The 13,372-nt window shown below is 45.1% G+C and overlaps 1 long non-coding RNA gene across 1 annotated transcript in view; it reads right to left on the bottom strand.

Annotated features, from left to right (window-relative positions):
- The window catches only part of LOC130610530 (uncharacterized), a 63,010-nt gene that overhangs the window by 10,769 nt on the left and 38,869 nt on the right, over positions 1 to 13,372 (bottom strand). The gene's annotated exons all lie outside the window — the stretch shown is intronic.

Here is a 13,372-nt window from a genome sequence, read left to right as displayed (position 1 = left end):
TCCAGACTTTGGAAATGTGGGACGTTTCTGAGGGAATGGACACCTTCCACTAGAGCTCCAAGCCCTATCTAACCTGACCTTGAACACTGTCCTGTCCCTACAGGCCCTTGTCCAAAGCCCCTCTCCAGGTTTCCTGTAGCCCCTTTAGGCACTGGAGCTGCTCTAAGGTGTCCCCTTAAGGAGCCTTCTCTTCTCCAGGCTGAACCAGCCCAGCTCTCTCAGCCTGTCAACCACTGTGTGATTCTGTGATGTTCCTCACTGATCTCATCTCCATCACAGCGAGAGCACAGGCTGGTGCTCAGCTGCTGGACCCCCAGGTTACCTCTGTTCTAACCTCCCTCAGTACAGACTCTGTTTTGTTCCTGTTCCAGCTCTGGGTTGTTCTGAGGACTCAAACTTGCACCACACAGTGAATCTCAGTCCAGCTCTATGTGCTGCAGAGCCCCTTTAGCTGCTCTCTATGTTACCAATGCTCAATCTTCAACCCTGCACTACCGCAGCATCTCCTAACTGCTACTCCCCAAAAAGGCATAAACCCTGCCTCACACAGATGTCAGTTCCTTCAAACACTCTATGTCTATGCTGGATGCCACCTGGGATGAGCCCCGTACAGCTGGGACAGTATCATACTGCATCGCAGCATGGCATTAGGGTGTTTGAGATGCTTGAAGTCCGCCTGCCTCCCAGAAAAGCTTGTGATAGAGCATCTCATAGGGATAAACCTACCTTTGGCTGCTGCCAGAATCCCGCCTGTAAATCAGGGCAGACTTAGGCCATTGCAGAAAACAATGGGCACTAGAAAAAGTGAGCAGGTAGGTGTTCAAATAATAATGCCACATTTCCATCCAACTAACCCCAAGCGGAGACAAGCACGAGATGTGTCATAAAGCGACAGCGCTTCCAGAACACTGGAAGTTTCCAAAATTAATTTTCTTCATTTTACTTTATTAAAATTGCTTTCATTTATCTCCCCTCTTAAATATTTTATTTTTCCGTATTAATGGCTGCAATTTCTACTGCAGCTTGTTTCTGTCATTAACACTGTACAAACTTAATATCATTAGTAGTTTTTTCCCTTAATTATGTGAGTGGAGAAGAAAAACATCAAAGTTTCCGTGAAATTGGAATAGTATATCTAAATTGCCTCATGTTTATTTTAACATTAACAGTAAATGAAGCTAATGGGCTTTTATATTATTAAAAGCAGCCATTTGTGTCCTGCCTGCTGTAATATATAGCAAAGCTTTAAAAGATGTTAAATAATTAGTTATTTAATAGGGATGTGCAAAATAGATCAAACAAAAGGCAAACTTCCTGGTAGCAGAAGCTTCCGTTCAAACCAGGGCCCCTTTGTGATCCCTTAAAATTGGGGTTTTCCTACCCCATCTTATGTCCCACTGTTAATCTGATTGCTTTAATCTGCAGCAGGCCCAGAGGGTTCCCAGTTTGTCAGCCTGGGGGACAGCACAGTCTGTGCCCAGAAGCAATGGTGATGATGGCATCGAGAGGATGCATGGCTGCAGCTCCCATGGGGGCTCAGAAACAGCTCCTGCCCCGTGCAAGATCTTTCATGGAGAGCAGTGACCTTCCCTCATCCCTTGCCAAAGGCTCCTGTGCTCCAGGAGGTGAAGGGGGTGATGCCAACAGGGAAAATGCTGTTGGTTTTCACTGCTGAAGCATAAGGGCAGGACCCCCACAGGCATCCTTATGCTTTGCAGTGTAAGTTTTCTACAGACAAGCCCAGCACACATCAGGAGTTATCTACTCCAAAATTCACACCAACAAATGCATTCTTTCTTCCTGGGAAAATCTGTAGCAGTGACAAAACCTTAGCAGCCAGATAACAGATGTAATGATGAGGGATGATAACGCTCTCTCCATCACTCTTCCATTGAATGAAGCCTATGGATTTCAGCACAAGGACAAATTCAGGCACAAGTTGCTCACTTGTGGCCATATTGAAACACTTTAGGACAATATTTGGCAATTATGGCTATTGCCTTTAGGGTAATACTGCAAAAGCCTACCCGTCTAACAGGAATTAACTGCAGGATTAGTGCCACTTTCCCATGTTCCCAAAAGGCAGCAAAGCTGAATTCTTTTTAACACCCCATGCTCATATAGGATGATATTTAAACACCTCCTGGTATTGCCTCTCACTCCTTCACACTCGTACTTCAGCACTTTACAAACACCATTAACAGCCTGTATCTCCCTTTCCCGTTTGTTTCTGTGCTAAGGAGATGCATCACTTAAACCAGCTACAGCCTAAGGAAAGGGTGTACGAATGAGCAGTTCTCTCTTTTGACCTATTAGTGCTATTAAAAATGTGCCTGGAATTAATAACAATAATAAACTGCTGTGGCTTAAATAAAATCAATAACAAATGGCAGCTTTGCAGAAAGCCTTGGGAAAAGGCTCTAAGAGGGGAGGGAGGACACAGGGAAGGATGCACTGGGGAGCACACCTGGGAATGACAGAAAGTAATGGTGTTCCCTGGCTTAAACTTAAGCAGGGTTTAACTCTCAGGGGTTATTTTCTGCGTGCTGCTCATCTCACAGCATCTTCACAAGGGCTTTTTGAGCAGTGTGATCCCCCGACACCAGCCTCAAGAGTAGCTGTAAGTCTTGGCTGGTGAAGAGATGCTATTTCCTGTGCCTTGGAGACATGGAAAGCTGTTGAGATAGGGATCGCTCTGCCTCTCTGCAACATGGGCTGCACATGTAGGACAGGGAAAAATAAATAAACTGGCCCCATATTGCAAGCCACAGGAATTTGTCATATGAGGAGCACTGGAGAGGGGAGAAATCACCATGCGGTTGTCACTCCTGTCTAGGAAAACTAGTTCACACCAGCAGACCGTGAGTTTATACCAGGTTGTAATGGCCTGGTTGTTCTTTCATCACCCATGAGCGTCTGGCTGAACTTTAAAAAGGAGCCTTCAGTGGTCAAAGGCAGCTTGAACAACTGGGCATAGCAGAGGAGTGTGCTGGGGATACCAGTGTGGGTAAAGATGAGGGATGAGGTCAAGCGGTTTTGCTTTAGTCTGCTTTAGGGAAAATAAGAGGTAGAGTGGGAGAAAAGAGGAATTGCTTAGGGAGATACAAGGTTTGCTTAAAACATCCAGATCTTGGACCTTGGGATGACACAGTAGACTTAAGGGTTTGCAAGCCAGAAAGTGACCTGATCCAAGGCACTAGTTTCACCCCCTGCTTGGACTGCAGCAGGGTCAGAAATGCCACAATCTCCCTTGGTGAGAACCAAGATCATACTTGCTGAGCTTCAAACTTTATCCCAAGAGACCCCAGTCAGTAAAGGAGACACCAAGGGGCCAAAGTGCAAACCATCACCCATGGGTGTGAAGCAACACTGAGCATCCACTCCTGTCCCTAGCTGCAGTTTCAAGGAGCTTTTGCACCTCCAGCTGCATCCATGCTCTTCACCCTTCCCAATCCATAGTGGGTGCCACTGCTCCTTCATCTGAGGCAGCAGCATCCAATGATCCACTGTGAGAAGGCAGGTTTATCCCCCTCCATCCCACACCTCCAGGCAGGAGGGATGGGAGGAACATGGCCCGTTGGCCGAGAGAGAATAATTACAAGGAAGTGACAGCTTTCCTTCTGCTTAACTTGCTTTGGAAGGAACAGTTGGGGGTACTACAGAAACTAATGTAAGGTAATGTAATCATTTACAGAAGATTTGTGGTAAATGAATGTTTGGCCTCTGTCCAAGCACACAGCCAGGGCTCATTACACCGGAGGAGATGGCAGTGAAAGCTTTCCACGGCCACTGTTTGTCTTGCATTTCATCTCATGTCTGACCCCCCTGACCTCGGAGAAGACTTTGCTTTTGGCTGGCCGGATTTCAGCTGCGGGAAATGCCATTTCTAAATGACAGCACCGTACACGCTCACCGTGCCGGACCTTCCGCGCTGTAACGAGCCCCGGCCTGTTCAAACCCCGCCACTTGAGGGAAGAACACAGGATTTTGTTTTATTATGCTTTTTTTTTTCCACATGAAACCAGCAGCGAGGGCCCTGGGACAGGGTAACTTAGCAACTCCACCGCAGGGATTAGGAAAATTGACTCCAGACCAAACTAAAACAGCAGAGTTTCCTGTTTTGAGCCACTCTGTACTGTATTAAAATTATTTATGAAATGGGTAAGAAGGAGGGGAAGGATGGGGAGCTGGGGCTGCTGCTGGGGGGGATTTCATCCCACTACTGAGCTCACAGCAGAGACAAGCAGCATGTTGGGGACCAGGATGCTGAGCTGGGTCTCAGCAACAGGACTATGGATCATCTGCACATGCAAAGCTTGGGTCAGCAGCTCTGGCCCTCCAACCTGGTTAGCAAAGCACTGGGAAGCATCCCAAAACTCCTGGCACTATTGTGCAGGGGCAGATTCTCATCATGGTGAAGGAGGAAAGATCAGATCGATCTGAGCTTCTGGGACAAAACAGATGAAGCCCACAAGCACACTGAAGTCAATGAACAAACCCATCCCTTCAATGTATCTGCTGATCTCTCAACTCCAGGCAAAGTTTGGAGGGCTGCAGTTAAAAAGATTTTTTTCCCCCTTTTCTATTTAAAGGTGACAAACTTCAAGACAAACAGAGGATGCAAAGAAGCACAGCCCTGCATCCCTCAGACCCCTGCTTGGTCAGGGCAGAAACACTGGCATAGTTTTGGCACCACGCTGGCGTCTGCTTTAGGCAGCAGCATTGAACAAGGGACAGAGGGACACAGACATGAAGGGTTTGAGGGAGATCTTGCTCCATTTTCTTTGGCTGTTTTCACTCTGGAGCCCCAGAGATGTGCAAGGCAGAGCTGTATCTTGAGCTCTCCTGGCTGCAGTTGTGTCCAGGGACTCCACCAGATAATGGGGATGCTCTTGGCATCACCCCAGAGGTGTGGGCAGAAGGGAACACGTGCCCCTCATGCTTTCCTGTGGGAAGCAGTTCTCCTGCTCCTCCCATGTTCCCCCTGCGGTTGAGGCAGCTCCATTTTTTTGGCACTTGCTTTTCTTGTATTGTTACAGCTTTCAAAGAGCTGCTTTTGTTTAAGGATTTTGGTAAATGGCATTAAGCAAAAAACATCGCTGGTTTCAAACCTCCCCAGTCTGCAACAGGGGAAAAAAGTCAACGAGACCCACAGGCAGCAAACAGCTTGCTTAAAGTCATCAGCAGGTTTAAAATAGCCTTGTCCCATGATTGCCCATGTCAGAGGCCTTTGCTGTGAGCTACTGGAGGCTCTTCAGGGCATCTAAAAGACATCTACTGTGTTGTGAGCTGAGCTGAGGCCCCCCTTTCTTCTAGTCATGCACAGCCACCCCGCAAAGCCCCAGAGCTAAAGACCCACAGATGAGGTATTAGCTAGAAAAGTGATGTTTCACATTGGCCAACACGGATTGAGGACCTGGATGGTGCAGTGGGAGCTGACCTGATGATGGATTCCTGCTGGAGTGGTCGTGGGCTGTGCCCACACTAGGTGGGAATAAGCATAGCACCAGCTTTGTCCATGGACATGGGTAACTTCTGTCCTTGAGGCTGGGTTGAAAGCACTACCATCATTCAGCACCTGAGAGAACACCTGAAAACTGCTTCTTTTTCCATTTAAGTAGGAAGATTTACTACTTAAAAGGAGACATGCCTTAAATGTGCAAGAAGGAAATTCAAAAGGCAGAGAAAAAGTACCTTGTCAGAGCCCGGTTCTCCTGCCATTTATCTTCTAGTCCTTAAGACATATTAAAATAGATTTAAAAGGACACTTTAAGTTTTGTCTCTTTAAGGGACACATTAGTGCTACATAAGCTTTTGTTTTAATTAAAATAGGTATTGAAATCCTCCATGAAGCTTCAGTGCAATTGTTACAGACTGCAGTTTCCTTATGTGCAGTGCAGCCAAAATATATTGTAGCTGTTATCTTGCAACAAGGCAGAAGTCTTATTAATTTAGTTCAATCAAATCAAAGCCGCTTTAATTTACAAAGCAATAAAATCTGCAAGCATCACTTTAGATCAAAGAACTAAAAACAGCCTAAACACAAGTGGAATGTTTATTTTGTACAATGGTCCATAACTGCATTTATGTGATTTAAAAGCTTTTTGAAGCATGTGATAATATTACATGCATATAGAATTGTGTCCTTGTTGTGGATCATTACTCCCCACAGAGACCAAAAAGCATTTGCTGTTCAACTCCTACCTAAAATATTTCCTTCTCTGTTTTTTTTTTTTTTTCCCCTTGCCTTAAATGGGATCTCTATGGTAATTTTTTTGCAGGGCTGTGATGCAAAATCATTTACTAACAGGGATGGGAATGCTCTATGGCGTAAGGAAAACTCAGCCAGTTTCCCAACTTTGGATGAAGGGGATATTTGATGGTTTTCCAGCACTGAAAGATGCTTCACTCAAGGGGCAACAACAGCTGGGCACCTCTAGGAATCCAACCCCACCACAGCTGCTTGGAAGAGCCCAACACCAAGCAAAAAGCGAGTTAGGATGCTCTGGAGCTAACTTCCCTCATCCTCCTGATATCAGCCATATCTGGCTGAGGTTTCTGCACTAAGCGGACACAATGTGATGGGAAGAGCAGGGTGGTCCATCCTGCTGGGATGGATTGAGATGTGTAGGAGATGCTCTGATCTCCCTGTGTTTGAAGGGTGTTTGATCTGGGGAGAAGCCCACTACAGTTACCAAATAAAGACTAGAAAGAGCCCTGTGTTTTTAGGTTTCAGCTGTGTGTCTGTAAATAATTTGGTGCAACAATGCCTGCTCTACTGTACTTTGGAAGGAATGAAAAGTATTTGCACGTTAACAAAGGGATTTAATGGATTGGAAAATGACTGTCATTTTGAACATGAGGCTTTCCACTGTATTTGAGAAATCACACAAAGTGCTGAAAAACTGGATGCTGTTTCTCACCTCCCCATTAAATCCTTCCAGATGTGGGGAGAATGAAATATGTGTGTAACTGAATAAGCCACCCCAGTGAAAGGCCAGCTCTTCGCCAGCATTGTTTGTAATGCGAACATGTAGTAGTGCAGATTTTGATAGACTGAGGAATATTTCTGCCAGAGGTTTTTTGGATGATGCTTTACACCAGCATCACCGATGTTTGAGACTTCAGGTTTAAAAGAACCCATCCAAACCCAGACCTAAACACATCTGGTTATCTGACTTTTCCTTGACTTCTTACTCAGGCCAGGAGATGGTGGCAAAACCACAAACTCTCAGGAAAAATAGTTGGAATACAGAACAGTGTTTAGGCAAAAAGGAAAATACATACTGGGAAAAATCAGTTGTAGTCAAATGATGGAAAACTACTGAAACTGCCATGGCTTTCTAAGAAATAACCCATCTCAGCCTGAGTCCTCTGTGTTACCGACTTCCCCATCCAGACCCAGCGCCGGGTGAGCCGGTCCCCAGCAGCCATCCATGGGATTTGCAGCTGGAGCAGCCGGCTCGTGCCGCCCTCTCTTGCTGCCATCCATGCGGTGGAAAAGGCAATTAAGCTAACTGGGTTTTTTAAGTTTTCGAGTCACTGTAAATAATATGGAGCATGAGTTATGCCACAAGGGCGACAGTAATTGCCGGCTTCTTCACTTTTTATTGCCAACAGCACACTGGGAGCTGTTTTATTGGCCCATTTGACTGTAGAAAAGCCCTGCTGGGGTATGTCTTGCCCTCCCTAAATCTGCCTCCGGGGCTGGGCTCTCCAGAATCTCCCGCAGGCTCCGTTTACCTGGCTGTCATCGCTTCCCAACCCACCAGCACCAGGGATGATTTAAGCACTCTTCAGGCCACGAGCACTAGCTGTATTTTCCATGGTAAGACCTGCAAACACTGTTGTTTGAGTGGGGATCTCTGGGTATTTTCATCCCAATTCCTCCCATATATTGACATCAGGCGCTGCTCCTGCCTAACATCCATGCCTGACTGCAATTAGTGCATCCTACAGGATTTCATCCAGCAAGAACCAAGGTGCCATTCATGGATCTGCTAAAAATCATCTGTGCTTCAAAGCCAGAGCCCATTCAAATTAAAATCTTTCATTCACTCCCCCTGACTTGGCACAGGAGTGAATGAAACCATCAGCACAATCCCTCTTCCCACTTATCCTGGTGTAAAATGGAGGAGTATCTCACCACTGCGCCTATGCACCATATGCATCTGTTGTATCTACCTCCCTGTACCATGTGCCCACCTTTGCTTCAGAAAAAGCCCTTCTCGTAGTGGCCAGGATGTAAATCGTGGAAAATGACACACAAAGTGGAAGTTTACAATACACAACCTTCGTCCTGGTCCACTACCTGTTGAATCCATTACTTTTCCCGTTGCTGCTTAAGATGGCTTTATAAAGAAGAGGAAACTTCAATGGCAGCAGATGGCAGATAAGTAGGAATGGTAAATAGTTTTAATTACTGCATAATGTAAGTGAGACAATAAAGGGGAGAGAGTGGGAACAAGCTGCTGCCATGGCAGCCCTGGAACTGTTGCGGGACCCAATTTGTCTGGAAGGCAGCATGTGTTGCTTTGAGTCTTAGGAGGGCTTTAAAAGAGAATGCCGAAAAATATTAATTGCATGGCTCATCTGCCCATCCATCTTCACAAGCGAGTAACACGCTTCCTTAATTTCAGGGGAATCGTTTTCAAATGGGAATCATGCAAATGAGTATTTTAGCTATTCATTTGTTTTACTGCAAGCGCTTTGTGAGCAAATGGCCTACAGCTTGCAATGAATTAAAAGACACGGGCACTGGAGACCGATTTTTAATACAAAGTCTTGACACAGAGACGACCCCGACCGACAACACAGAAAATGTTGGCATAGCAACTTTGGGCATTTTCATGCAAATTGGCTCCTATATAGATGATACGAATGCAATGTTTTCCTTCAACTAATCATCATAAAATTAGTTTCACTATATTTAAATGCTTCTACTTAATGCATTATATCCATATGCATGAAATTGCCTCAGCTAATGCAGTACATAAAATGCCAAAGATACAATGAATAGCCAAATTGCAAACAGTTATGTTATCTCCCATAAAAACTCCTTTTTTCTTATTGAATGTGGGGGCCCCAAAGGCATCTATCACAAATTGCTATTAATGCACATACACACATAGGCGCGTGCACCCACACACAAAACACCTACATTTAAGTAACATTAAGGTTGTTATGCAATCTAATACAAGCCAAAACACCTAAATTCAAGCTGGGGTTTTTGCTTATTGTTGCCTCCATTGTAGTTATATCTGTACTCATGATCATGCGACTTATTAGCTTCACAGGCAAGATGAACCTGATGTTCTATTATTATATACCCAGTTTTCTAAACACCAAAGAAATAACATTTTGCATGAAGCTACCCCCATGCAGGTCCCTGGGTCACATTGTTCCTGTAATACTCAGATCTGCTCAGAGGAGAAGGAGAAACTGCTGCTGCCACTTGGAATTTCTGTGGTTTTGATGATTTTATTCCAAATCCTGCTACAAAAAAGCACTTACGGTTTTTGACCAGATTTACTTTTTGTTATATGTGGATAACAGTGGTCTGAAGGATAGGTTTGTCCTGTGTATGCCCTTGTTTAACACTTGCTCTTCAGTCTGGGACAGGATCTCCCCAGTCTCTCTGCCTGCTCCCCACATTGAAAGCAATTTTCCCTAAGCATGACCTGACAGGAGGAAAATGATTCCATCTGCATTATAGGCCTGAGCAAGCAATTTCTAGAGTCAATGAAATGGACTTCTTGGACCTTGACTGAGCTCAGTCCAATGCTCAGATATAAAGGTCGGTGCTGTGCTCCCCTACAACATATCTCTTGGCCTTGAATATAAATGACTCTGGGTTGCATAAACAAGCATGAGCTATTAGAACAGAGGCACAGAGGAATTCACATTTGCTTCCCAAGAGACTCTTAGATCACAGAATCCCAAACTGGTTTGTGTTGGATGGGACCTTAAAGCTGATCTAGTTCCAACCCCCCCGCCACGGGCAGGGACACCTTCCACTAGAGCAGCAGCTTGTGTCCAACCTGGCCTTGAACACTGCCAGGGATGGGGCAGCCACAGCTTCTCTGGGCACCCTGTGCCTCAGCACCCTCACAGGGAAGAGCTTCTGCCTAATCTCTTTTGGAGGGTTCAATACACGTTTTCAGTGTCAAGCAGGACAGACTACAAATGTATTTTGAATATCTAAAACACTAGGGACAATAAATCATTAAAGAAAACTTTACATCACGCTAAATGCTGTTGGGGGAGTTGTATATTCGGAAGCATTCAACCATTCATCTCCTCCAGCTAAGAATCCAATGGGAAATGAATGGTGAAATCTTTATCCCAGCTTGTAGCTGTTTCAGATGGTGCCTGTATCTCTGACTTCTGAGGGTGCAAATGTCACTATGGAAGTGCCAAGTGGGATCATCACACCCAGGTAATAGTCTCTCATGAGATCCAATACTGAGAAGGAGATCTCAAAAGACTCCAGTATCTATACACAAGGGGTGCAATGTTGTGCATCCTCCTCATCCCAAAATACGTGATCAATGGTGCGTTTTAATTCTGTGTATTTTGCCATAGTCCTTAGGGCCCAAATGCTCTTCCAGAAAGTACTGATTTTAATGGAATCAATTCTTCTAATGCTGTAAATATGGACAGTCCCAAGCAATCAGCAAGAGTAACCCCCAAATAGCTGCCTGGCTGCTTTTACATAACCTCAAATTGTTGAACGACTCATCTGGTTCTGATGTCCAACCCTGGAATTCCCTCTCTGTGCATCTCCTCGGTGGTTTGGTACCACTTGCACAAAGATAAACCACCTTTACCTCATTACTCAAGGACTAATTGCAAGATGATTTAATTAAAGCATACCTCTCCTTCCCCCAAGTTAGTTGTATTTCATATTGCTCTAGTAGGAGTAATTTGCAGAAATTAAGCATTGCATGTCACTGAAATGGTACAGGTGCAATGGAAGAAAAAACCCCTTCATGCAGCAGCAGGCAGTGCCACCAGAGCTCACTGAAATCTCTGTAATGAGCCATTAATTCAGCAAATGCTGCACTTTGCAGCAAACAGTCAAATTACCCACAAAGAGGCTGGTTTTGAAACTTGTAGGTTATTCAGACTTGCTCAATGAACTCTTCATGCAAATGTATTTTAGCCCATTGGGCAAACTCTTTGCTTGGAATATTTGCTACATAAACGCACAATTAGCCCCAAGAATTTATTACATCATCATATCTATAAGGCCAAAAGCAGGATAAGGAGAGGAAGTCAACACCAATAACGGGAGCATTGAGAGCTCTTGTAGAGAACAGGAAGAGACACAGACACAGGATAAGTCCTCAAGTTTTGGCCAAAGAGTTGGCGAAGAGGTCAGGAAGAAATTACTTTATGGGTATAAAACCATTGTGTCTTCTGGAACCAGGGATGCTCCTGGTCCTGACCTGTGAAAGCACATTTACACACTTACAGACATCTGTGCAGACCACATACACGTTTACCATATATTAAACACTGCAACCAAGCCCCACAGGCGTCTGTGACAAAAACCTGGGGAGAAAGGAAGAAATGATTTCTTGTGGGGGCTGAGAACATCCCCACTTGCACCATCCCCTGCTGACAGCAGTGTCACAGGGGAAATAATCCCAACATTTACAGCTCTGCTTTCTACCAGGGCCAGCAATTTTTCAAGCTGTTAATTCACTTCATCTCATGATTCACAAGTGCGTGCCTCCCAGATATTGGCAATCATAATTTTTATTACTAGTTATTGTAACAGTGAAGTCATATTTGTCTCCATTTCACCCTGGAGAGTCATGCAGCAGCAAATTAACATGGTAAGCAAAGCAAGATAGGCAGATGCTGATGGGGTAATGCTATTGCTGCTTTCCAAAGGTGTCACTTCTTGAGGTGCTCACTGCAAGTCCTCCAAAGCTACAGTGTCACTGGCACACAGGGTCCATGCTGAACAAAGATGGGGACATGGGTGCGAGTTCAATCTCAACCTCCAGACCAGGGGAAAGCTCATGGGGCTCTGGGGCAGCAGGAGGCTTTCCTGGCCCACATTTATGTCACGCACCAGCACAGTGGGGGATTTGGCACTGACACTGCCCATCACTGAAGCCTCCTCATTGACATGCCACCAATTCCCTTCTCTTTTCCTCACATGTGATAATATGTGTTTAAAAGCCGTAAAATAAGACCAAATTTTGCTGAAAGAAACAAACCAGCATTTCTTTTGGCTTGATATAAACCACGTTTTTGCCTGCAAATGTGCACAAGTAAAAGAGAGCTTGGCAGGCAGCTTTTAAAATGAAATTAAATCTTGATGCAAGCTACAGGACAGGCTTTTGTCTGTAATCCCCCAAACACCTCCTGCTCAGGAGCAGGGTGCCCAGTCCCACATCCAGTCCCCTGTTTGCCCACGCAAATTCCCCGCTCCAGGCAGGCATTTCTCAGTATGGATTTAAGCACAGTTCACAACACCCATTTTGTAGGGTTTGGGAATGCGTTATTTTCCAGACCCTACTGTCTGTGGAGCTGGATTGCATCAGATGGCAGTTAGCTCTGTATCCAGATAATTCACATCATCATTTTAAGCAGACAAGGAATGACTCTTTAAAGGAAAATTTGACATAATCAGGGTCACTTTATATATTACCTCACAGGCCAAAGCCTTCCCTAGCTGGGAAAAAAATATCCACTCTCAAGTGTGCTGGTCAGGCTCCCCCCAGCCCTAAGCATCCCATGGGATTTTGTCACTTATCAATTAATTGGCATCATCACCGTGGAGGAGAAACCACACATCATGAGGGCTGAGGGAGAGAATGAGAGTCAGAACCCATGTGCTGGCTGGATCTTGTGGAGGTAGGCTATGCTAAAAAGGGCGGATACCCATCCCTGCTGTAGGGTACCCAACTGCTGGTGGATGCTTCAAGACACATGAGATGGTTTCCTCCCTGGAAAGCTTCTTTCTCAATCGGCAAAATTAGGTAAAACAGTAGGGAAAACTGAGCCAAGTCCCCTTCTCCCACTCCTCTGTGCTTGAGACAATCCAGCCCAGGTGAGGGGATCCGAGCAGCTCCCAGAGAGGCATCTCTGTCACTTAAGCTATAATTTGATATCTAGAAGTTCATTAATTTTCTTTTCTTTCCTCTCTCCCCTCCCCCAGATGGGAAGCACTTAAGCTTATCTTCAGCTAAATAACTCAGGTCATAAAAGGTAATACCATGGGTAGCAGAATGTAAACAAACACATTCTACCTCAATAAACATGCTAATTTCCAGCTATAATATTCACAAGTAAAATATCCATCACACAGACCCTATTTGGTGAAGGCAGCAGCCCTCATCAGTCAATGAAGTAG

The sequence above is a fragment of the Pezoporus wallicus genome, unplaced genomic scaffold (genome assembly GCF_028554395.1).
Source record: "Pezoporus wallicus isolate ANWC-B61680 ecotype Strahan unplaced genomic scaffold, APGP_CSIRO_Pwel_v1 contig_14831, whole genome shotgun sequence".
NCBI lineage: Eukaryota > Metazoa > Chordata > Aves > Psittaciformes > Psittacidae > Pezoporus > Pezoporus wallicus.
Note: the sequence above shows the minus strand (reverse complement) of the source record. Positions and strands in the feature narration are given on the sequence as shown.